At 57.0% G+C, this 17924-nt stretch overlaps 48 non-coding genes and 6 pseudogenes across 48 annotated transcripts; all 54 read right to left on the bottom strand.

The window, feature by feature from the left end:
* Positions 1-4: 4 nt before the first annotated feature.
* LOC137178900 (5S ribosomal RNA) lies at positions 5-123 on the bottom strand. Its single transcript, XR_010927313.1, has one exon. It is a non-coding gene; the product is annotated as a 5S ribosomal RNA (ribosomal RNA).
* A 218-nt stretch (positions 124-341) lies between these two features.
* On the bottom strand, positions 342-460 carry LOC137178899 (5S ribosomal RNA). The gene has a single exon (XR_010927312.1). It is a non-coding gene; the product is annotated as a 5S ribosomal RNA (ribosomal RNA).
* A 218-nt stretch (positions 461-678) lies between these two features.
* LOC137178898 (5S ribosomal RNA) lies at positions 679-797 on the bottom strand. The gene has a single exon (XR_010927311.1). It is a non-coding gene; the product is annotated as a 5S ribosomal RNA (ribosomal RNA).
* A 218-nt stretch (positions 798-1015) lies between these two features.
* Positions 1016-1124, bottom strand: LOC137179121 (5S ribosomal RNA; annotated as a pseudogene).
* A 218-nt stretch (positions 1125-1342) lies between these two features.
* Positions 1343-1461, bottom strand: LOC137178897 (5S ribosomal RNA). Its single transcript, XR_010927310.1, has one exon. It is a non-coding gene; the product is annotated as a 5S ribosomal RNA (ribosomal RNA).
* A 218-nt stretch (positions 1462-1679) lies between these two features.
* On the bottom strand, positions 1680-1798 carry LOC137178896 (5S ribosomal RNA). The gene has a single exon (XR_010927309.1). It is a non-coding gene; the product is annotated as a 5S ribosomal RNA (ribosomal RNA).
* A 218-nt stretch (positions 1799-2016) lies between these two features.
* On the bottom strand, positions 2017-2135 carry LOC137179065 (5S ribosomal RNA). The gene has a single exon (XR_010927469.1). It is a non-coding gene; the product is annotated as a 5S ribosomal RNA (ribosomal RNA).
* Positions 2136-2353: 218 nt separating this feature from the next.
* On the bottom strand, positions 2354-2472 carry LOC137179074 (5S ribosomal RNA). Its single transcript, XR_010927478.1, has one exon. It is a non-coding gene; the product is annotated as a 5S ribosomal RNA (ribosomal RNA).
* A 218-nt stretch (positions 2473-2690) lies between these two features.
* LOC137179096 (5S ribosomal RNA) lies at positions 2691-2809 on the bottom strand. Its single transcript, XR_010927500.1, has one exon. It is a non-coding gene; the product is annotated as a 5S ribosomal RNA (ribosomal RNA).
* A 210-nt stretch (positions 2810-3019) lies between these two features.
* Positions 3020-3134, bottom strand: LOC137179113 (5S ribosomal RNA). The gene has a single exon (XR_010927517.1). It is a non-coding gene; the product is annotated as a 5S ribosomal RNA (ribosomal RNA).
* Positions 3135-3344: 210 nt separating this feature from the next.
* LOC137179064 (5S ribosomal RNA) lies at positions 3345-3463 on the bottom strand. The gene has a single exon (XR_010927468.1). It is a non-coding gene; the product is annotated as a 5S ribosomal RNA (ribosomal RNA).
* A 218-nt stretch (positions 3464-3681) lies between these two features.
* LOC137179080 (5S ribosomal RNA) lies at positions 3682-3800 on the bottom strand. The gene has a single exon (XR_010927484.1). It is a non-coding gene; the product is annotated as a 5S ribosomal RNA (ribosomal RNA).
* Positions 3801-4018: 218 nt separating this feature from the next.
* Positions 4019-4137, bottom strand: LOC137179095 (5S ribosomal RNA). The gene has a single exon (XR_010927499.1). It is a non-coding gene; the product is annotated as a 5S ribosomal RNA (ribosomal RNA).
* Positions 4138-4347: 210 nt separating this feature from the next.
* On the bottom strand, positions 4348-4462 carry LOC137179112 (5S ribosomal RNA). Its single transcript, XR_010927516.1, has one exon. It is a non-coding gene; the product is annotated as a 5S ribosomal RNA (ribosomal RNA).
* Positions 4463-4672: 210 nt separating this feature from the next.
* Positions 4673-4787, bottom strand: LOC137179111 (5S ribosomal RNA). Its single transcript, XR_010927515.1, has one exon. It is a non-coding gene; the product is annotated as a 5S ribosomal RNA (ribosomal RNA).
* Positions 4788-5005: 218 nt separating this feature from the next.
* Positions 5006-5124, bottom strand: LOC137178894 (5S ribosomal RNA). Its single transcript, XR_010927307.1, has one exon. It is a non-coding gene; the product is annotated as a 5S ribosomal RNA (ribosomal RNA).
* Positions 5125-5342: 218 nt separating this feature from the next.
* LOC137178893 (5S ribosomal RNA) lies at positions 5343-5461 on the bottom strand. Its single transcript, XR_010927306.1, has one exon. It is a non-coding gene; the product is annotated as a 5S ribosomal RNA (ribosomal RNA).
* A 218-nt stretch (positions 5462-5679) lies between these two features.
* Positions 5680-5798, bottom strand: LOC137179063 (5S ribosomal RNA). The gene has a single exon (XR_010927467.1). It is a non-coding gene; the product is annotated as a 5S ribosomal RNA (ribosomal RNA).
* Positions 5799-6016: 218 nt separating this feature from the next.
* On the bottom strand, positions 6017-6135 carry LOC137179073 (5S ribosomal RNA). The gene has a single exon (XR_010927477.1). It is a non-coding gene; the product is annotated as a 5S ribosomal RNA (ribosomal RNA).
* A 218-nt stretch (positions 6136-6353) lies between these two features.
* On the bottom strand, positions 6354-6472 carry LOC137179094 (5S ribosomal RNA). The gene has a single exon (XR_010927498.1). It is a non-coding gene; the product is annotated as a 5S ribosomal RNA (ribosomal RNA).
* A 210-nt stretch (positions 6473-6682) lies between these two features.
* On the bottom strand, positions 6683-6797 carry LOC137179110 (5S ribosomal RNA). The gene has a single exon (XR_010927514.1). It is a non-coding gene; the product is annotated as a 5S ribosomal RNA (ribosomal RNA).
* Positions 6798-7007: 210 nt separating this feature from the next.
* Positions 7008-7122, bottom strand: LOC137179109 (5S ribosomal RNA). Its single transcript, XR_010927513.1, has one exon. It is a non-coding gene; the product is annotated as a 5S ribosomal RNA (ribosomal RNA).
* Positions 7123-7340: 218 nt separating this feature from the next.
* On the bottom strand, positions 7341-7459 carry LOC137178892 (5S ribosomal RNA). The gene has a single exon (XR_010927305.1). It is a non-coding gene; the product is annotated as a 5S ribosomal RNA (ribosomal RNA).
* A 218-nt stretch (positions 7460-7677) lies between these two features.
* Positions 7678-7786, bottom strand: LOC137179120 (5S ribosomal RNA; annotated as a pseudogene).
* Positions 7787-8004: 218 nt separating this feature from the next.
* Positions 8005-8123, bottom strand: LOC137178891 (5S ribosomal RNA). Its single transcript, XR_010927304.1, has one exon. It is a non-coding gene; the product is annotated as a 5S ribosomal RNA (ribosomal RNA).
* A 218-nt stretch (positions 8124-8341) lies between these two features.
* LOC137178890 (5S ribosomal RNA) lies at positions 8342-8460 on the bottom strand. The gene has a single exon (XR_010927303.1). It is a non-coding gene; the product is annotated as a 5S ribosomal RNA (ribosomal RNA).
* Positions 8461-8678: 218 nt separating this feature from the next.
* On the bottom strand, positions 8679-8797 carry LOC137179040 (5S ribosomal RNA). The gene has a single exon (XR_010927446.1). It is a non-coding gene; the product is annotated as a 5S ribosomal RNA (ribosomal RNA).
* A 218-nt stretch (positions 8798-9015) lies between these two features.
* Positions 9016-9130, bottom strand: LOC137179108 (5S ribosomal RNA). The gene has a single exon (XR_010927512.1). It is a non-coding gene; the product is annotated as a 5S ribosomal RNA (ribosomal RNA).
* Positions 9131-9348: 218 nt separating this feature from the next.
* LOC137178889 (5S ribosomal RNA) lies at positions 9349-9467 on the bottom strand. The gene has a single exon (XR_010927302.1). It is a non-coding gene; the product is annotated as a 5S ribosomal RNA (ribosomal RNA).
* Positions 9468-9685: 218 nt separating this feature from the next.
* On the bottom strand, positions 9686-9794 carry LOC137179119 (5S ribosomal RNA; annotated as a pseudogene).
* A 218-nt stretch (positions 9795-10012) lies between these two features.
* Positions 10013-10131, bottom strand: LOC137178888 (5S ribosomal RNA). The gene has a single exon (XR_010927301.1). It is a non-coding gene; the product is annotated as a 5S ribosomal RNA (ribosomal RNA).
* Positions 10132-10349: 218 nt separating this feature from the next.
* LOC137178887 (5S ribosomal RNA) lies at positions 10350-10468 on the bottom strand. The gene has a single exon (XR_010927300.1). It is a non-coding gene; the product is annotated as a 5S ribosomal RNA (ribosomal RNA).
* Positions 10469-10686: 218 nt separating this feature from the next.
* LOC137179062 (5S ribosomal RNA) lies at positions 10687-10805 on the bottom strand. The gene has a single exon (XR_010927466.1). It is a non-coding gene; the product is annotated as a 5S ribosomal RNA (ribosomal RNA).
* A 218-nt stretch (positions 10806-11023) lies between these two features.
* LOC137179072 (5S ribosomal RNA) lies at positions 11024-11142 on the bottom strand. Its single transcript, XR_010927476.1, has one exon. It is a non-coding gene; the product is annotated as a 5S ribosomal RNA (ribosomal RNA).
* A 218-nt stretch (positions 11143-11360) lies between these two features.
* On the bottom strand, positions 11361-11479 carry LOC137179099 (5S ribosomal RNA). The gene has a single exon (XR_010927503.1). It is a non-coding gene; the product is annotated as a 5S ribosomal RNA (ribosomal RNA).
* A 210-nt stretch (positions 11480-11689) lies between these two features.
* LOC137179107 (5S ribosomal RNA) lies at positions 11690-11804 on the bottom strand. The gene has a single exon (XR_010927511.1). It is a non-coding gene; the product is annotated as a 5S ribosomal RNA (ribosomal RNA).
* Positions 11805-12014: 210 nt separating this feature from the next.
* LOC137179106 (5S ribosomal RNA) lies at positions 12015-12129 on the bottom strand. Its single transcript, XR_010927510.1, has one exon. It is a non-coding gene; the product is annotated as a 5S ribosomal RNA (ribosomal RNA).
* Positions 12130-12347: 218 nt separating this feature from the next.
* On the bottom strand, positions 12348-12466 carry LOC137178886 (5S ribosomal RNA). The gene has a single exon (XR_010927299.1). It is a non-coding gene; the product is annotated as a 5S ribosomal RNA (ribosomal RNA).
* A 218-nt stretch (positions 12467-12684) lies between these two features.
* On the bottom strand, positions 12685-12793 carry LOC137179118 (5S ribosomal RNA; annotated as a pseudogene).
* Positions 12794-13011: 218 nt separating this feature from the next.
* Positions 13012-13130, bottom strand: LOC137178885 (5S ribosomal RNA). Its single transcript, XR_010927298.1, has one exon. It is a non-coding gene; the product is annotated as a 5S ribosomal RNA (ribosomal RNA).
* Positions 13131-13348: 218 nt separating this feature from the next.
* On the bottom strand, positions 13349-13467 carry LOC137178883 (5S ribosomal RNA). Its single transcript, XR_010927296.1, has one exon. It is a non-coding gene; the product is annotated as a 5S ribosomal RNA (ribosomal RNA).
* A 218-nt stretch (positions 13468-13685) lies between these two features.
* LOC137179039 (5S ribosomal RNA) lies at positions 13686-13804 on the bottom strand. The gene has a single exon (XR_010927445.1). It is a non-coding gene; the product is annotated as a 5S ribosomal RNA (ribosomal RNA).
* Positions 13805-14022: 218 nt separating this feature from the next.
* LOC137179105 (5S ribosomal RNA) lies at positions 14023-14137 on the bottom strand. The gene has a single exon (XR_010927509.1). It is a non-coding gene; the product is annotated as a 5S ribosomal RNA (ribosomal RNA).
* A 218-nt stretch (positions 14138-14355) lies between these two features.
* LOC137178882 (5S ribosomal RNA) lies at positions 14356-14474 on the bottom strand. The gene has a single exon (XR_010927295.1). It is a non-coding gene; the product is annotated as a 5S ribosomal RNA (ribosomal RNA).
* A 218-nt stretch (positions 14475-14692) lies between these two features.
* On the bottom strand, positions 14693-14801 carry LOC137179117 (5S ribosomal RNA; annotated as a pseudogene).
* Positions 14802-15019: 218 nt separating this feature from the next.
* Positions 15020-15138, bottom strand: LOC137178881 (5S ribosomal RNA). Its single transcript, XR_010927294.1, has one exon. It is a non-coding gene; the product is annotated as a 5S ribosomal RNA (ribosomal RNA).
* A 218-nt stretch (positions 15139-15356) lies between these two features.
* Positions 15357-15475, bottom strand: LOC137178880 (5S ribosomal RNA). Its single transcript, XR_010927293.1, has one exon. It is a non-coding gene; the product is annotated as a 5S ribosomal RNA (ribosomal RNA).
* A 218-nt stretch (positions 15476-15693) lies between these two features.
* LOC137179061 (5S ribosomal RNA) lies at positions 15694-15812 on the bottom strand. The gene has a single exon (XR_010927465.1). It is a non-coding gene; the product is annotated as a 5S ribosomal RNA (ribosomal RNA).
* Positions 15813-16030: 218 nt separating this feature from the next.
* On the bottom strand, positions 16031-16149 carry LOC137179070 (5S ribosomal RNA). Its single transcript, XR_010927474.1, has one exon. It is a non-coding gene; the product is annotated as a 5S ribosomal RNA (ribosomal RNA).
* Positions 16150-16367: 218 nt separating this feature from the next.
* Positions 16368-16486, bottom strand: LOC137179098 (5S ribosomal RNA). The gene has a single exon (XR_010927502.1). It is a non-coding gene; the product is annotated as a 5S ribosomal RNA (ribosomal RNA).
* A 210-nt stretch (positions 16487-16696) lies between these two features.
* Positions 16697-16811, bottom strand: LOC137179103 (5S ribosomal RNA). The gene has a single exon (XR_010927507.1). It is a non-coding gene; the product is annotated as a 5S ribosomal RNA (ribosomal RNA).
* A 210-nt stretch (positions 16812-17021) lies between these two features.
* Positions 17022-17136, bottom strand: LOC137179102 (5S ribosomal RNA). Its single transcript, XR_010927506.1, has one exon. It is a non-coding gene; the product is annotated as a 5S ribosomal RNA (ribosomal RNA).
* Positions 17137-17354: 218 nt separating this feature from the next.
* On the bottom strand, positions 17355-17473 carry LOC137178879 (5S ribosomal RNA). Its single transcript, XR_010927292.1, has one exon. It is a non-coding gene; the product is annotated as a 5S ribosomal RNA (ribosomal RNA).
* A 218-nt stretch (positions 17474-17691) lies between these two features.
* On the bottom strand, positions 17692-17800 carry LOC137179114 (5S ribosomal RNA; annotated as a pseudogene).
* Positions 17801-17924: the final 124 nt, after the last annotated feature.

Here is a 17924-nt window from a genome sequence, read left to right as displayed (position 1 = left end):
AAAAAGCTTACAGCACCTGGTATTCCCAGGCGGTCTCCCATCCAAGTACTAACCAGGCCCGACCCTGCTTAGCTTCCGAGATCAGACGAGATCGGGCGTGTTCAGGGTGGTATGGCCGTAAGCTGTCCAAGGTACCACGCATGGGCCTTTTAGGGATGTCGCTCGTCAGACGCGCCTTCAACGCCCAGGCGGCAGCTGCGCTGAGAGCGTTCCGATCCGTTCCTCCGTCGGAGAAATACCAGAGAGTGGGACTCCCGCGCACAGTTCTGCAAAGACACGGAGGAAAACCAGAGAGGATCCCTACGTTAAACACGGCAGGAGCTTGTGGAGAAAAGTGAAAAAGCTTACAGCACCTGGTATTCCCAGGCGGTCTCCCATCCAAGTACTAACCAGGCCCGACCCTGCTTAGCTTCCGAGATCAGACGAGATCGGGCGTGTTCAGGGTGGTATGGCCGTAAGCTGTCCAAGGTACCACGCATGGGCCTTTTAGGGATGTCGCTCGTCAGACGCGCCTTCAACGCCCAGGCGGCAGCTGCGCTGAGAGCGTTCCGATCCGTTCCTCCGTCGGAGAAATACCAGAGAGTGGGACTCCCGCGCACAGTTCTGCAAAGACACGGAGGAAAACCAGAGAGGATCCCTACGTTAAACACGGCAGGAGCTTGTGGAGAAAAGTGAAAAAGCTTACAGCACCTGGTATTCCCAGGCGGTCTCCCATCCAAGTACTAACCAGGCCCGACCCTGCTTAGCTTCCGAGATCAGACGAGATCGGGCGTGTTCAGGGTGGTATGGCCGTAAGCTGTCCAAGGTACCACGCATGGGCCTTTTAGGGATGTCGCTCGTCAGACGCGCCTTCAACGCCCAGGCGGCAGCTGCGCTGAGAGCGTTCCGATCCGTTCCTCCGTCGGAGAAATACCAGAGAGTGGGACTCCCGCGCACAGTTCTGCAAAGACACGGAGGAAAACCAGAGAGGATCCCTACGTTAAACACGGCAGGAGCTTGTGGAGAAAAGTGAAAAAGCTTACAGCACCTGGTATTCCCAGGCGGTCTCCCATCCAAGTACTAACCAGGCCCGACCCTGCTTAGCTTCCGAGATCAGGCGTGTTCAGGGTGGTATGGCCGTAAGCTGTCCAAGGTACCACGCATGGGCCTTTTAGGGATGTCGCTCGTCAGACGCGCCTTCAACGCCCAGGCGGCAGCTGCGCTGAGAGCGTTCCGATCCGTTCCTCCGTCGGAGAAATACCAGAGAGTGGGACTCCCGCGCACAGTTCTGCAAAGACACGGAGGAAAACCAGAGAGGATCCCTACGTTAAACACGGCAGGAGCTTGTGGAGAAAAGTGAAAAAGCTTACAGCACCTGGTATTCCCAGGCGGTCTCCCATCCAAGTACTAACCAGGCCCGACCCTGCTTAGCTTCCGAGATCAGACGAGATCGGGCGTGTTCAGGGTGGTATGGCCGTAAGCTGTCCAAGGTACCACGCATGGGCCTTTTAGGGATGTCGCTCGTCAGACGCGCCTTCAACGCCCAGGCGGCAGCTGCGCTGAGAGCGTTCCGATCCGTTCCTCCGTCGGAGAAATACCAGAGAGTGGGACTCCCGCGCACAGTTCTGCAAAGACACGGAGGAAAACCAGAGAGGATCCCTACGTTAAACACGGCAGGAGCTTGTGGAGAAAAGTGAAAAAGCTTACAGCACCTGGTATTCCCAGGCGGTCTCCCATCCAAGTACTAACCAGGCCCGACCCTGCTTAGCTTCCGAGATCAGACGAGATCGGGCGTGTTCAGGGTGGTATGGCCGTAAGCTGTCCAAGGTACCACGCATGGGCCTTTTAGGGATGTCGCTCGTCAGACGCGCCTTCAACGCCCAGGCGGCAGCTGCGCTGAGAGCGTTCCGATCCGTTCCTCCGTCGGAGAAATACCAGAGAGTGGGACTCCCGCGCACAGTTCTGCAAAGACACGGAGGAAAACCAGAGAGGATCCCTACGTTAAACACGGCAGGAGCTTGTGGAGAAAAGTGAAAAAGCTTACAGCACCTGGTATTCCCAGGCGGTCTCCCATCCAAGTACTAACTAGGCCCGACCCTGCTTAGCTTCCGAGATCAGACGAGATCGGGCGTGTTCAGGGTGGTATGGCCGTAAGCTGTCCAAGGTACCACGCATGGGCCTTTTAGGGATGTCGCTCGTCAGACGCGCCTTCAACGCCCAGGCGGCAGCTGCGCTGAGAGCGTTCCGATCCGTTCCTCCGTCGGAGAAATACCAGAGAGTGGGACTCCCGCGCACAGTTCTGCAAAGACACGGAGGAAAACCAGAGAGGATCCCTACGTTAAACACGGCAGGAGCTTGTGGAGAAAAGTGAAAAAGCTTACAGCACCTGGTATTCCCAGGCGGTCTCCCATCCAAGTACTAACCAGGCCCGACCCTGCTTAGCTTCCGAGATCAGACGAGATTGGGCGTGTTCAGGGTGGTATGGCCGTAAGCTGTCCAAGGTACCACGCATGGGCCTTTTAGGGATGTCGCTCGTCAGACGCGCCTTCAACGCCCAGGCGGCAGCTGCGCTGAGAGCGTTCCGATCCGTTCCTCCGTCGGAGAAATACCAGAGAGTGGGACTCCCGCGCACAGTTCTGCAAAGACACGGAGGAAAACCAGAGAGGATCCCTACGTTAAACACGGCAGGAGCTTGTGGAGAAAAGTGAAAAAGCTTACAGCAACTGGTATTCCCAGGCGGTCTCCCATCCAAGTACTAACTAGGCCCGACCCTGCTTAGCTTCCGAGATCAGACGAGATCGGGCGTGTTCAGGGTGGTATGGCTGTAAGCTGTCCAAGGTACCACGCATGGGCCTTTTAGGGATGTCGCTCGTCAGACGCGCCTTCAACGCCCAGGCGGCAGCTGCGCTGAGAGCGTTCCGATCCGTCGGAGAAATACCAGAGAGTGGGACTCCCGCGCACAGTTCTGCAAAGACACGGAGGAAAACCAGAGAGGATCCCTACGTTAAACACGGCAGGAGCTTGTGGAGAAAAGTGAAAAAGCTTACAGCACCTGGTATTCCCAGGCGGTCTCCCATCCAAGTACTAGGCCCGACCCTGCTTAGCTTCCGAGATCAGATGAGATCGGGCGTCTTCAGGGTGGTATGGCCGTAAGCTGTCCAAGGTACCACGCATGGGCCTTTTAGGGATGTCGCTCGTCAGACGCGCCTTCAACGCCCAGGCGGCAGCTGCGCTGAGAGCGTTCCGATCCGTCGGAGAAATACCAGAGAGTGGGACTCCCGCGCACAGTTCTGCAAAGACACGGAGGAAAACCAGAGAGGATCCCTACGTTAAACACGGCAGGAGCTTGTGGAGAAAAGTGAAAAAGCTTACAGCACCTGGTATTCCCAGGCGGTCTCCCATCCAAGTACTAACTAGGCCCGACCCTGCTTAGCTTCCGAGATCAGACGAGATCGGGCGTGTTCAGGGTGGTATGGCCGTAAGCTGTCCAAGGTACCACGCATGGGCCTTTTAGGGATGTCGCTCGTCAGACGCGCCTTCAACGCCCAGGCGGCAGCTGCGCTGAGAGCGTTCCGATCCGTTCCTCCGTCGGAGAAATACCAGAGAGTGGGACTCCCGCGCACAGTTCTGCAAAGACACGGAGGAAAACCAGAGAGGATCCCTACGTTAAACACGGCAGGAGCTTGTGGAGAAAAGTGAAAAAGCTTACAGCACCTGGTATTCCCAGGCGGTCTCCCATCCAAGTACTAACCAGGCCCGACCCTGCTTAGCTTCCGAGATCAGACGAGATTGGGCGTCTTCAGGGTGGTATGGCCGTAAGCTGTCCAAGGTACCACGCATGGGCCTTTTAGGGATGTCGCTCGTCAGACGCGCCTTCAACGCCCAGGCGGCAGCTGCGCTGAGAGCGTTCCGATCCGTTCCTCCGTCGGAGAAATACCAGAGAGTGGGACTCCCGCGCACAGTTCTGCAAAGACACGGAGGAAAACCAGAGAGGATCCCTACGTTAAACACGGCAGGAGCTTGTGGAGAAAAGTGAAAAAGCTTACAGCAACTGGTATTCCCAGGCGGTCTCCCATCCAAGTACTAACTAGGCCCGACCCTGCTTAGCTTCCGAGATCAGACGAGATCGGGCGTGTTCAGGGTGGTATGGCTGTAAGCTGTCCAAGGTACCACGCATGGGCCTTTTAGGGATGTCGCTCGTCAGACGCGCCTTCAACGCCCAGGCGGCAGCTGCGCTGAGAGCGTTCCGATCCGTCGGAGAAATACCAGAGAGTGGGACTCCCGCGCACAGTTCTGCAAAGACACGGAGGAAAACCAGAGAGGATCCCTACGTTAAACACGGCAGGAGCTTGTGGAGAAAAGTGAAAAAGCTTACAGCACCTGGTATTCCCAGGCGGTCTCCCATCCAAGTACTAGGCCCGACCCTGCTTAGCTTCCGAGATCAGATGAGATCGGGCGTCTTCAGGGTGGTATGGCCGTAAGCTGTCCAAGGTACCACGCATGGGCCTTTTAGGGATGTCGCTCGTCAGACGCGCCTTCAACGCCCAGGCGGCAGCTGCGCTGAGAGCGTTCCGATCCGTCGGAGAAATACCAGAGAGTGGGACTCCCGCGCACAGTTCTGCAAAGACACGGAGGAAAACCAGAGAGGATCCCTACGTTAAACACGGCAGGAGCTTGTGGAGAAAAGTGAAAAAGCTTACAGCACCTGGTATTCCCAGGCGGTCTCCCATCCAAGTACTAGGCCCGACCCTGCTTAGCTTCCGAGATCAGATGAGATCGGGCGTCTTCAGGGTGGTATGGCCGTAAGCTGTCCAAGGTACCACGCATGGGCCTTTTAGGGATGTCGCTCGTCAGACGCGCCTTCAACGCCCAGGCGGCAGCTGCGCTGAGAGCGTTCCGATCCGTTCCTCCGTCGGAGAAATACCAGAGAGTGGGACTCCCGCGCACAGTTCTGCAAAGACACGGAGGAAAACCAGAGAGGATCCCTACGTTAAACACGGCAGGAGCTTGTGGAGAAAAGTGAAAAAGCTTACAGCACCTGGTATTCCCAGGCGGTCTCCCATCCAAGTACTAACCAGGCCCGACCCTGCTTAGCTTCCGAGATCAGACGAGATCGGGCGTGTTCAGGGTGGTATGGCCGTAAGCTGTCCAAGGTACCACGCATGGGCCTTTTAGGGATGTCGCTCGTCAGACGCGCCTTCAACGCCCAGGCGGCAGCTGCGCTGAGAGCGTTCCGATCCGTTCCTCCGTCGGAGAAATACCAGAGAGTGGGACTCCCGCGCACAGTTCTGCAAAGACACGGAGGAAAACCAGAGAGGATCCCTACGTTAAACACGGCAGGAGCTTGTGGAGAAAAGTGAAAAAGCTTACAGCACCTGGTATTCCCAGGCGGTCTCCCATCCAAGTACTAACCAGGCCCGACCCTGCTTAGCTTCCGAGATCAGACGAGATCGGGCGTGTTCAGGGTGGTATGGCCGTAAGCTGTCCAAGGTACCACGCATGGGCCTTTTAGGGATGTCGCTCGTCAGACGCGCCTTCAACGCCCAGGCGGCAGCTGCGCTGAGAGCGTTCCGATCCGTTCCTCCGTCGGAGAAATACCAGAGAGTGGGACTCCCGCGCACAGTTCTGCAAAGACACGGAGGAAAACCAGAGAGGATCCCTACGTTAAACACGGCAGGAGCTTGTGGAGAAAAGTGAAAAAGCTTACAGCACCTGGTATTCCCAGGCGGTCTCCCATCCAAGTACTAACTAGGCCCGACCCTGCTTAGCTTCCGAGATCAGACGAGATCGGGCGTGTTCAGGGTGGTATGGCCGTAAGCTGTCCAAGGTACCACGCATGGGCCTTTTAGGGATGTCGCTCGTCAGACGCGCCTTCAACGCCCAGGCGGCAGCTGCGCTGAGAGCGTTCCGATCCGTTCCTCCGTCGGAGAAATACCAGAGAGTGGGACTCCCGCGCACAGTTCTGCAAAGACACGGAGGAAAACCAGAGAGGATCCCTACGTTAAACACGGCAGGAGCTTGTGGAGAAAAGTGAAAAAGCTTACAGCACCTGGTATTCCCAGGCGGTCTCCCATCCAAGTACTAACCAGGCCCGACCCTGCTTAGCTTCCGAGATCAGACGAGATTGGGCGTGTTCAGGGTGGTATGGCCGTAAGCTGTCCAAGGTACCACGCATGGGCCTTTTAGGGATGTCGCTCGTCAGACGCGCCTTCAACGCCCAGGCGGCAGCTGCGCTGAGAGCGTTCCGATCCGTTCCTCCGTCGGAGAAATACCAGAGAGTGGGACTCCCGCGCACAGTTCTGCAAAGACACGGAGGAAAACCAGAGAGGATTCCTACGTTAAACACGGCAGGAGCTTGTGGAGAAAAGTGAAAAAGCTTACAGCAACTGGTATTCCCAGGCGGTCTCCCATCCAAGTACTAACTAGGCCCGACCCTGCTTAGCTTCCGAGATCAGACGAGATCGGGCGTGTTCAGGGTGGTATGGCTGTAAGCTGTCCAAGGTACCACGCATGGGCCTTTTAGGGATGTCGCTCGTCAGACGCGCCTTCAACGCCCAGGCGGCAGCTGCGCTGAGAGCGTTCCGATCCGTCGGAGAAATACCAGAGAGTGGGACTCCCGCGCACAGTTCTGCAAAGACACGGAGGAAAACCAGAGAGGATCCCTACGTTAAACACGGCAGGAGCTTGTGGAGAAAAGTGAAAAAGCTTACAGCACCTGGTATTCCCAGGCGGTCTCCCATCCAAGTACTAGGCCCGACCCTGCTTAGCTTCCGAGATCAGATGAGATCGGGCGTCTTCAGGGTGGTATGGCCGTAAGCTGTCCAAGGTACCACGCATGGGCCTTTTAGGGATGTCGCTCGTCAGACGCGCCTTCAACGCCCAGGCGGCAGCTGCGCTGAGAGCGTTCCGATCCGTCGGAGAAATACCAGAGAGTGGGACTCCCGCGCACAGTTCTGCAAAGACACGGAGGAAAACCAGAGAGGATCCCTACGTTAAACACGGCAGGAGCTTGTGGAGAAAAGTGAAAAAGCTTACAGCACCTGGTATTCCCAGGCGGTCTCCCATCCAAGTACTAGGCCCGACCCTGCTTAGCTTCCGAGATCAGATGAGATCGGGCGTCTTCAGGGTGGTATGGCCGTAAGCTGTCCAAGGTACCACGCATGGGCCTTTTAGGGATGTCGCTCGTCAGACGCGCCTTCAACGCCCAGGCGGCAGCTGCGCTGAGAGCGTTCCGATCCGTTCCTCCGTCGGAGAAATACCAGAGAGTGGGACTCCCGCGCACAGTTCTGCAAAGACACGGAGGAAAACCAGAGAGGATCCCTATGTTAAACACGGCAGGAGCTTGTGGAGAAAAGTGAAAAAGCTTACAGCACCTGGTATTCCCAGGCGGTCTCCCATCCAAGTACTAACCAGGCCCGACCCTGCTTAGCTTCCGAGATCAGACGAGATCGGGCGTGTTCAGGGTGGTATGGCCGTAAGCTGTCCAAGGTACCACGCATGGGCCTTTTAGGGATGTCGCTCGTCAGACGCGCCTTCAACGCCCAGGCGGCAGCTGCGCTGAGAGCGTTCCGATCCGTTCCTCCGTCGGAGAAATACCAGAGAGTGGGACTCCCGCGCACAGTTCTGCAAAGACACGGAGGAAAACCAGAGAGGATCCCTACGTTAAACACGGCAGGAGCTTGTGGAGAAAAGTGAAAAAGCTTACAGCACCTGGTATTCCCAGGCGGTCTCCCATCCAAGTACTAACCAGGCCCGACCCTGCTTAGCTTCCGAGATCAGGCGTGTTCAGGGTGGTATGGCCGTAAGCTGTCCAAGGTACCACGCATGGGCCTTTTAGGGATGTCGCTCGTCAGACGCGCCTTCAACGCCCAGGCGGCAGCTGCGCTGAGAGCGTTCCGATCCGTTCCTCCGTCGGAGAAATACCAGAGAGTGGGACTCCCGCGCACAGTTCTGCAAAGACACGGAGGAAAACCAGAGAGGATCCCTACGTTAAACACGGCAGGAGCTTGTGGAGAAAAGTGAAAAAGCTTACAGCACCTGGTATTCCCAGGCGGTCTCCCATCCAAGTACTAACCAGGCCCGACCCTGCTTAGCTTCCGAGATCAGACGAGATCGGGCGTGTTCAGGGTGGTATGGCCGTAAGCTGTCCAAGGTACCACGCATGGGCCTTTTAGGGATGTCGCTCGTCAGACGCGCCTTCAACGCCCAGGCGGCAGCTGCGCTGAGAGCGTTCCGATCCGTTCCTCCGTCGGAGAAATAGCAGAGAGTGGGACTCCCGCGCACAGTTCTGCAAAGACACGGAGGAAAACCAGAGAGGATCCCTATGTTAGACACGGCAGGAGCTTGTGGAGAAAAGTGAAAAAGCTTACAGCACCTGGTATTCCCAGGCGGTCTCCCATCCAAGTACTAACCAGGCCCGACCCTGCTTAGCTTCCGAGATCAGACGAGATCGGGCGTGTTCAGGGTGGTATGGCCGTAAGCTGTCCAAGGTACCACGCATGGGCCTTTTAGGGATGTCGCTCGTCAGACGCGCCTTCAACGCCCAGGCGGCAGCTGCGCTGAGAGCGTTCCGATCCGTTCCTCCGTCGGAGAAATACCAGAGAGTGGGACTCCCGCGCACAGTTCTGCAAAGACACGGAGGAAAACCAGAGAGGATCCCTACGTTAAACACGGCAGGAGCTTGTGGAGAAAAGTGAAAAAGCTTACAGCACCTGGTATTCCCAGGCGGTCTCCCATCCAAGTACTAACCAGGCCCGACCCTGCTTAGCTTCCGAGATCAGACGAGATCGGGCGTGTTCAGGGTGGTATGGCTGTAAGCTGTCCAAGGTACCACGCATGGGCCTTTTAGGGATGTCGCTCGTCAGACGCGCCTTCAACGCCCAGGCGGCAGCTGCGCTGAGAGCGTTCCGATCCGTTCCTCCGTCGGAGAAATACCAGAGAGTGGGACTCCCGCGCACAGTTCTGCAAAGACACGGAGGAAAACCAGAGAGGATCCCTACGTTAAACACGGCAGGAGCTTGTGGAGAAAAGTGAAAAAGCTTACAGCACCTGGTATTCCCAGGCGGTCTCCCATCCAAGTACTAGGCCCGACCCTGCTTAGCTTCCGAGATCAGATGAGATCGGGCGTCTTCAGGGTGGTATGGCCGTAAGCTGTCCAAGGTACCACGCATGGGCCTTTTAGGGATGTCGCTCGTCAGACGCGCCTTCAACGCCCAGGCGGCAGCTGCGCTGAGAGCGTTCCGATCCGTTCCTCCGTCGGAGAAATACCAGAGAGTGGGACTCCCGCGCACAGTTCTGCAAAGACACGGAGGAAAACCAGAGAGGATCCCTACGTTAAACACGGCAGGAGCTTGTGGAGAAAAGTGAAAAAGCTTACAGCACCTGGTATTCCCAGGCGGTCTCCCATCCAAGTACTAACCAGGCCCGACCCTGCTTAGCTTCCGAGATCAGACGAGATCGGGCGTGTTCAGGGTGGTATGGCCGTAAGCTGTCCAAGGTACCACGCATGGGCCTTTTAGGGATGTCGCTCGTCAGACGCGCCTTCAACGCCCAGGCGGCAGCTGCGCTGAGAGCGTTCCGATCCGTTCCTCCGTCGGAGAAATACCAGAGAGTGGGACTCCCGCGCACAGTTCTGCAAAGACACGGAGGAAAACCAGAGAGGATCCCTACGTTAAACACGGCAGGAGCTTGTGGAGAAAAGTGAAAAAGCTTACAGCACCTGGTATTCCCAGGCGGTCTCCCATCCAAGTACTAACCAGGCCCGACCCTGCTTAGCTTCCGAGATCAGGCGTGTTCAGGGTGGTATGGCCGTAAGCTGTCCAAGGTACCACGCATGGGCCTTTTAGGGATGTCGCTCGTCAGACGCGCCTTCAACGCCCAGGCGGCAGCTGCGCTGAGAGCGTTCCGATCCGTTCCTCCGTCGGAGAAATACCAGAGAGTGGGACTCCCGCGCACAGTTCTGCAAAGACACGGAGGAAAACCAGAGAGGATCCCTACGTTAAACACGGCAGGAGCTTGTGGAGAAAAGTGAAAAAGCTTACAGCACCTGGTATTCCCAGGCGGTCTCCCATCCAAGTACTAACCAGGCCCGACCCTGCTTAGCTTCCGAGATCAGACGAGATCGGGCGTGTTCAGGGTGGTATGGCCGTAAGCTGTCCAAGGTACCACGCATGGGCCTTTTAGGGATGTCGCTCGTCAGACGCGCCTTCAACGCCCAGGCGGCAGCTGCGCTGAGAGCGTTCCGATCCGTTCCTCCGTCGGAGAAATACCAGAGAGTGGGACTCCCGCGCACAGTTCTGCAAAGACACGGAGGAAAACCAGAGAGGATCCCTACGTTAAACACGGCAGGAGCTTGTGGAGAAAAGTGAAAAAGCTTACAGCACCTGGTATTCCCAGGCGGTCTCCCATCCAAGTACTAACCAGGCCCGACCCTGCTTAGCTTCCGAGATCAGACGAGATCGGGCGTGTTCAGGGTGGTATGGCCGTAAGCTGTCCAAGGTACCACGCATGGGCCTTTTAGGGATGTCGCTCGTCAGACGCGCCTTCAACGCCCAGGCGGCAGCTGCGCTGAGAGCGTTCCGATCCGTTCCTCCGTCGGAGAAATACCAGAGAGTGGGACTCCCGCGCACAGTTCTGCAAAGACACGGAGGAAAACCAGAGAGGATCCCTACGTTAAACACGGCAGGAGCTTGTGGAGAAAAGTGAAAAAGCTTACAGCACCTGGTATTCCCAGGCGGTCTCCCATCCAAGTACTAACTAGGCCCGACCCTGCTTAGCTTCCGAGATCAGACGAGATCGGGCGTGTTCAGGGTGGTATGGCCGTAAGCTGTCCAAGGTACCACGCATGGGCCTTTTAGGGATGTCGCTCGTCAGACGCGCCTTCAACGCCCAGGCGGCAGCTGCGCTGAGAGCGTTCCGATCCGTTCCTCCGTCGGAGAAATACCAGAGAGTGGGACTCCCGCGCACAGTTCTGCAAAGACACGGAGGAAAACCAGAGAGGATCCCTACGTTAAACACGGCAGGAGCTTGTGGAGAAAAGTGAAAAAGCTTACAGCACCTGGTATTCCCAGGCGGTCTCCCATCCAAGTACTAACCAGGCCCGACCCTGCTTAGCTTCCGAGATCAGACGAGATTGGGCGTGTTCAGGGTGGTATGGCCGTAAGCTGTCCAAGGTACCACGCATGGGCCTTTTAGGGATGTCGCTCGTCAGACGCGCCTTCAACGCCCAGGCGGCAGCTGCGCTGAGAGCGTTCCGATCCGTTCCTCCGTCGGAGAAATACCAGAGAGTGGGACTCCCGCGCACAGTTCTGCAAAGACACGGAGGAAAACCAGAGAGGATCCCTACGTTAAACACGGCAGGAGCTTGTGGAGAAAAGTGAAAAAGCTTACAGCAACTGGTATTCCCAGGCGGTCTCCCATCCAAGTACTAATTAGGCCCGACCCTGCTTAGCTTCCGAGATCAGACGAGATCGGGCGTGTTCAGGGTGGTATGGCTGTAAGCTGTCCAAGGTACCACGCATGGGCCTTTTAGGGATGTCGCTCGTCAGACGCGCCTTCAACGCCCAGGCGGCAGCTGCGCTGAGAGCGTTCCGATCCGTCGGAGAAATACCAGAGAGTGGGACTCCCGCGCACAGTTCTGCAAAGACACGGAGGAAAACCAGAGAGGATCCCTACGTTAAACACGGCAGGAGCTTGTGGAGAAAAGTGAAAAAGCTTACAGCACCTGGTATTCCCAGGCGGTCTCCCATCCAAGTACTAGGCCCGACCCTGCTTAGCTTCCGAGATCAGATGAGATCGGGCGTCTTCAGGGTGGTATGGCCGTAAGCTGTCCAAGGTACCACGCATGGGCCTTTTAGGGATGTCGCTCGTCAGACGTGCCTTCAACGCCCAGGCGGCAGCTGCGCTGAGAGCGTTCCGATCCGTCGGAGAAATACCAGAGAGTGGGACTCCCGCGCACAGTTCTGCAAAGACACGGAGGAAAACCAGAGAGGATCCCTACGTTAAACACGGCAGGAGCTTGTGGAGAAAAGTGAAAAAGCTTACAGCACCTGGTATTCCCAGGCGGTCTCCCATCCAAGTACTAGGCCCGACCCTGCTTAGCTTCCGAGATCAGATGAGATCGGGCGTCTTCAGGGTGGTATGGCCGTAAGCTGTCCAAGGTACCACGCATGGGCCTTTTAGGGATGTCGCTCGTCAGACGCGCCTTCAACGCCCAGGCGGCAGCTGCGCTGAGAGCGTTCCGATCCGTTCCTCCGTCGGAGAAATACCAGAGAGTGGGACTCCCGCGCACAGTTCTGCAAAGACACGGAGGAAAACCAGAGAGGATCCCTACGTTAAACACGGCAGGAGCTTGTGGAGAAAAGTGAAAAAGCTTACAGCACCTGGTATTCCCAGGCGGTCTCCCATCCAAGTACTAACCAGGCCCGACCCTGCTTAGCTTCCGAGATCAGACGAGATCGGGCGTGTTCAGGGTGGTATGGCCGTAAGCTGTCCAAGGTACCACGCATGGGCCTTTTAGGGATGTCGCTCGTCAGACGCGCCTTCAACGCCCAGGCGGCAGCTGCGCTGAGAGCGTTCCGATCCGTTCCTCCGTCGGAGAAATACCAGAGAGTGGGACTCCCGCGCACAGTTCTGCAAAGACACGGAGGAAAACCAGAGAGGATCCCTACGTTAAACACGGCAGGAGCTTGTGGAGAAAAGTGAAAAAGCTTACAGCACCTGGTATTCCCAGGCGGTCTCCCATCCAAGTACTAACCAGGCCCGACCCTGCTTAGCTTCCGAGATCAGGCGTGTTCAGGGTGGTATGGCCGTAAGCTGTCCAAGGTACCACGCATGGGCCTTTTAGGGATGTCGCTCGTCAGACGCGCCTTCAACGCCCAGGCGGCAGCTGCGCTGAGAGCGTTCCGATCCGTTCCTCCGTCGGAGAAATACCAGAGAGTGGGACTCCCGCGCACAGTTCTGCAAAGACACGGAGGAAAACCAGAGAGGATCCCTACGTTAAACACGGCAGGAGCTTGTGGAGAAAAGTGAAAAAGCTTACAGCACCTGGTATTCCCAGGCGGTCTCCCATCCAAGTACTAACCAGGCCCGACCCTGCTTAGCTTCCGAGATCAGACGAGATCGGGCGTGTTCAGGGTGGTATGGCCGTAAGCTGTCCAAGGTACCACGCATGGGCCTTTTAGGGATGTCGCTCGTCAGACGCGCCTTCAACGCCCAGGCGGCAGCTGCGCTGAGAGCGTTCCGATCCGTTCCTCCGTCGGAGAAATAGCAGAGAGTGGGACTCCCGCGCACAGTTCTGCAAAGACACGGAGGAAAACCAGAGAGGATCCCTATGTTAGACACGGCAGGAGCTTGTGGAGAAAAGTGAAAAAGCTTACAGCACCTGGTATTCCCAGGCGGTCTCCCATCCAAGTACTAACCAGGCCCGACCCTGCTTAGCTTCCGAGATCAGACGAGATCGGGCGTGTTCAGGGTGGTATGGCCGTAAGCTGTCCAAGGTACCACGCATGGGCCTTTTAGGGATGTCGCTCGTCAGACGCGCCTTCAACGCCCAGGCGGCAGCTGCGCTGAGAGCGTTCCGATCCGTTCCTCCGTCGGAGAAATACCAGAGAGTGGGACTCCCGCGCACAGTTCTGCAAAGACACGGAGGAAAACCAGAGAGGATCCCTACGTTAAACACGGCAGGAGCTTGTGGAGAAAAGTGAAAAAGCTTACAGCACCTGGTATTCCCAGGCGGTCTCCCATCCAAGTACTAACCAGGCCCGACCCTGCTTAGCTTCCGAGATCAGACGAGATCGGGCGTGTTCAGGGTGGTATGGCTGTAAGCTGTCCAAGGTACCACGCATGGGCCTTTTAGGGATGTCGCTCGTCAGACGCGCCTTCAACGCCCAGGCGGCAGCTGCGCTGAGAGCGTTCCGATCCGTTCCTCCGTCGGAGAAATACCAGAGAGTGGGACTCCCGCGCACAGTTCTGCAAAGACACGGAGGAAAACCAGAGAGGATCCCTACGTTAAACACGGCAGGAGCTTGTGGAGAAAAGTGAAAAAGCTTACAGCACCTGGTATTCCCAGGCGGTCTCCCATCCAAGTACTAGGCCCGACCCTGCTTAGCTTCCGAGATCAGATGAGATCGGGCGTCTTCAGGGTGGTATGGCCGTAAGCTGTCCAAGGTACCACGCATGGGCCTTTTAGGGATGTCGCTCGTCAGACGCGCCTTCAACGCCCAGGCGGCAGCTGCGCTGAGAGCGTTCCGATCCGTTCCTCCGTCGGAGAAATACCAGAGAGTGGGACTCCCGCGCACAGTTCTGCAAAGACACGGAGGAAAACCAGAGAGGATCCCTACGTTAAACACGGCAGGAGCTTGTGGAGAAAAGTGAAAAAGCTTACAGCACCTGGTATTCCCAGGCGGTCTCCCATCCAAGTACTAACCAGGCCCGACCCTGCTTAGCTTCCGAGATCAGACGAGATCGGGCGTGTTCAGGGTGGTATGGCCGTAAGCTGTCCAAGGTACCACGCATGGGCCTTTTAGGGATGTCGCTCGTCAGACGCGCCTTCAACGCCCAGGCGGCAGCTGCGCTGAGAGCGTTCCGATCCGTTCCTCCGTCGGAGAAATACCAGAGAGTGGGACTCCCGCGCACAGTTCTGCAAAGACACGGAGGAAAACCAGAGAGGATCCCTACGTTAAACACGGCAGGAGCTTGTGGAGAAAAGTGAAAAAGCTTACAGCACCTGGTATTCCCAGGCGGTCTCCCATCCAAGTACTAACCAGGCCCGACCCTGCTTAGCTTCCGAGATCAGGCGTGTTCAGGGTGGTATGGCCGTAAGCTGTCCAAGGTACCACGCATGGGCCTTTTAGGGATGTCGCTCGTCAGACGCGCCTTCAACGCCCAGGCGGCAGCTGCGCTGAGAGCGTTCCGATCCGTTCCTCCGTCGGAGAAATACCAGAGAGTGGGACTCCCGCGCACAGTTCTGCAAAGACACGGAGGAAAACCAGAGAGGATCCCTACGTTAAACACGGCAGGAGCTTGTGGAGAAAAGTGAAAAAGCTTACAGCACCTGGTATTCCCAGGCGGTCTCCCATCCAAGTACTAACCAGGCCCGACCCTGCTTAGCTTCCGAGATCAGACGAGATCGGGCGTGTTCAGGGTGGTATGGCCGTAAGCTGTCCAAGGTACCACGCATGGGCCTTTTAGGGATGTCGCTCGTCAGACGCGCCTTCAACGCCCAGGCGGCAGCTGCGCTGAGAGCGTTCCGATCCGTTCCTCCGTCGGAGAAATACCAGAGAGTGGGACTCCCGCGCACAGTTCTGCAAAGACACGGAGGAAAACCAGAGAGGATCCCTACGTTAAACACGGCAGGAGCTTGTGGAGAAAAGTGAAAAAGCTTACAGCACCTGGTATTCCCAGGCGGTCTCCCATCCAAGTACTAACCAGGCCCGACCCTGCTTAGCTTCCGAGATCAGACGAGATCGGGCGTGTTCAGGGTGGTATGGCCGTAAGCTGTCCAAGGTACCACGCATGGGCCTTTTAGGGATGTCGCTCGTCAGACGCGCCTTCAACGCCCAGGCGGCAGCTGCGCTGAGAGCGTTCCGATCCGTTCCTCCGTCGGAGAAATACCAGAGAGTGGGACTCCCGCGCACAGTTCTGCAAAGACACGGAGGAAAACCAGAGAGGATCCCTACGTTAAACACGGCAGGAGCTTGTGGAGAAAAGTGAAAAAGCTTACAGCACCTGGTATTCCCAGGCGGTCTCCCATCCAAGTACTAACTAGGCCCGACCCTGCTTAGCTTCCGAGATCAGACGAGATCGGGCGTGTTCAGGGTGGTATGGCCGTAAGCTGTCCAAGGTACCACGCATGGGCCTTTTAGGGATGTCGCTCGTCAGACGCGCCTTCAACGCCCAGGCGGCAGCTGCGCTGAGAGCGTTCCGATCCGTTCCTCCGTCGGAGAAATACCAGAGAGTGGGACTCCCGCGCACAGTTCTGCAAAGACACGGAGGAAAACCAGAGAGGATCCCTACGTTAAACACGGCAGGAGCTTGTGGAGAAAAGTGAAAAAGCTTACAGCACCTGGTATTCCCAGGCGGTCTCCCATCCAAGTACTAACCAGGCCCGACCCTGCTTAGCTTCCGAGATCAGACGAGATTGGGCGTGTTCAGGGTGGTATGGCCGTAAGCTGTCCAAGGTACCACGCATGGGCCTTTTAGGGATGTCGCTCGTCAGACGCGCCTTCAACGCCCAGGCGGCAGCTGCGCTGAGAGCGTTCCGATCCGTTCCTCCGTCGGAGAAATACCAGAGAGTGGGACTCCCGCGCACAGTTCTGCAAAGACACGGAGGAAAACCAGAGAGGATCCCTACGTTAAACACGGCAGGAGCTTGTGGAGAAAAGTGAAAAAGCTTACAGCAACTGGTATTCCCAGGCGGTCTCCCATCCAAGTACTAATTAGGCCCGACCCTGCTTAGCTTCCGAGATCAGACGAGATCGGGCGTGTTCAGGGTGGTATGGCTGTAAGCTGTCCAAGGTACCACGCATGGGCCTTTTAGGGATGTCGCTCGTCAGACGCGCCTTCAACGCCCAGGCGGCAGCTGCGCTGAGAGCGTTCCGATCCGTCGGAGAAATACCAGAGAGTGGGACTCCCGCGCACAGTTCTGCAAAGACACGGAGGAAAACCAGAGAGGATCCCTACGTTAAACACGGCAGGAGCTTGTGGAGAAAAGTGAAAAAGCTTACAGCACCTGGTATTCCCAGGCGGTCTCCCATCCAAGTACTAGGCCCGACCCTGCTTAGCTTCCGAGATCAGATGAGATCGGGCGTCTTCAGGGTGGTATGGCCGTAAGCTGTCCAAGGTACCACGCATGGGCCTTTTAGGGATGTCGCTCGTCAGACGTGCCTTCAACGCCCAGGCGGCAGCTGCGCTGAGAGCGTTCCGATCCGTCGGAGAAATACCAGAGAGTGGGACTCCCGCGCACAGTTCTGCAAAGACACGGAGGAAAACCAGAGAGGATCCCTACGTTAAACACGGCAGGAGCTTGTGGAGAAAAGTGAAAAAGCTTACAGCACCTGGTATTCCCAGGCGGTCTCCCATCCAAGTACTAGGCCCGACCCTGCTTAGCTTCCGAGATCAGATGAGATCGGGCGTCTTCAGGGTGGTATGGCCGTAAGCTGTCCAAGGTACCACGCATGGGCCTTTTAGGGATGTCGCTCGTCAGACGCGCCTTCAACGCCCAGGCGGCAGCTGCGCTGAGAGCGTTCCGATCCGTTCCTCCGTCGGAGAAATACCAGAGAGTGGGACTCCCGCGCACAGTTCTGCAAAGACACGGAGGAAAACCAGAGAGGATCCCTACGTTAAACACGGCAGGAGCTTGTGGAGAAAAGTGAAAAAGCTTACAGCACCTGGTATTCCCAGGCGGTCTCCCATCCAAGTACTAACCAGGCCCGACCCTGCTTAGCTTCCGAGATCAGACGAGATCGGGCGTGTTCAGGGTGGTATGGCCGTAAGCTGTCCAAGGTACCACGCATGGGCCTTTTAGGGATGTCGCTCGTCAGACGCGCCTTCAACGCCCAGGCGGCAGCTGCGCTGAGAGCGTTCCGATCCGTTCCTCCGTCGGAGAAATACCAGAGAGTGGGACTCCCGCGCACAGTTCTGCAAAGACACGGAGGAAAACCAGAGAGGATCCCTACGTTAAACACGGCAGGAGCTTGTGGAGAAAAGTGAAAAAGCTTACAGCACCTGGTATTCCCAGGCGGTCTCCCATCCAAGTACTAACCAGGCCCGACCCTGCTTAGCTTCCGAGATCAGGCGTGTTCAGGGTGGTATGGCCGTAAGCTGTCCAAGGTACCACGCATGGGCCTTTTAGGGATGTCGCTCGTCAGACGCGCCTTCAACGCCCAGGCGGCAGCTGCGCTGAGAGCGTTCCGATCCGTTCCTCCGTCGGAGAAATACCAGAGAGT

This window comes from Thunnus thynnus, unplaced genomic scaffold (genome assembly GCF_963924715.1).
Source record: "Thunnus thynnus unplaced genomic scaffold, fThuThy2.1 SCAFFOLD_62, whole genome shotgun sequence".
Lineage (NCBI taxonomy): Eukaryota > Metazoa > Chordata > Actinopteri > Scombriformes > Scombridae > Thunnus > Thunnus thynnus.
Note: the sequence above shows the minus strand (reverse complement) of the source record. Positions and strands in the feature narration are given on the sequence as shown.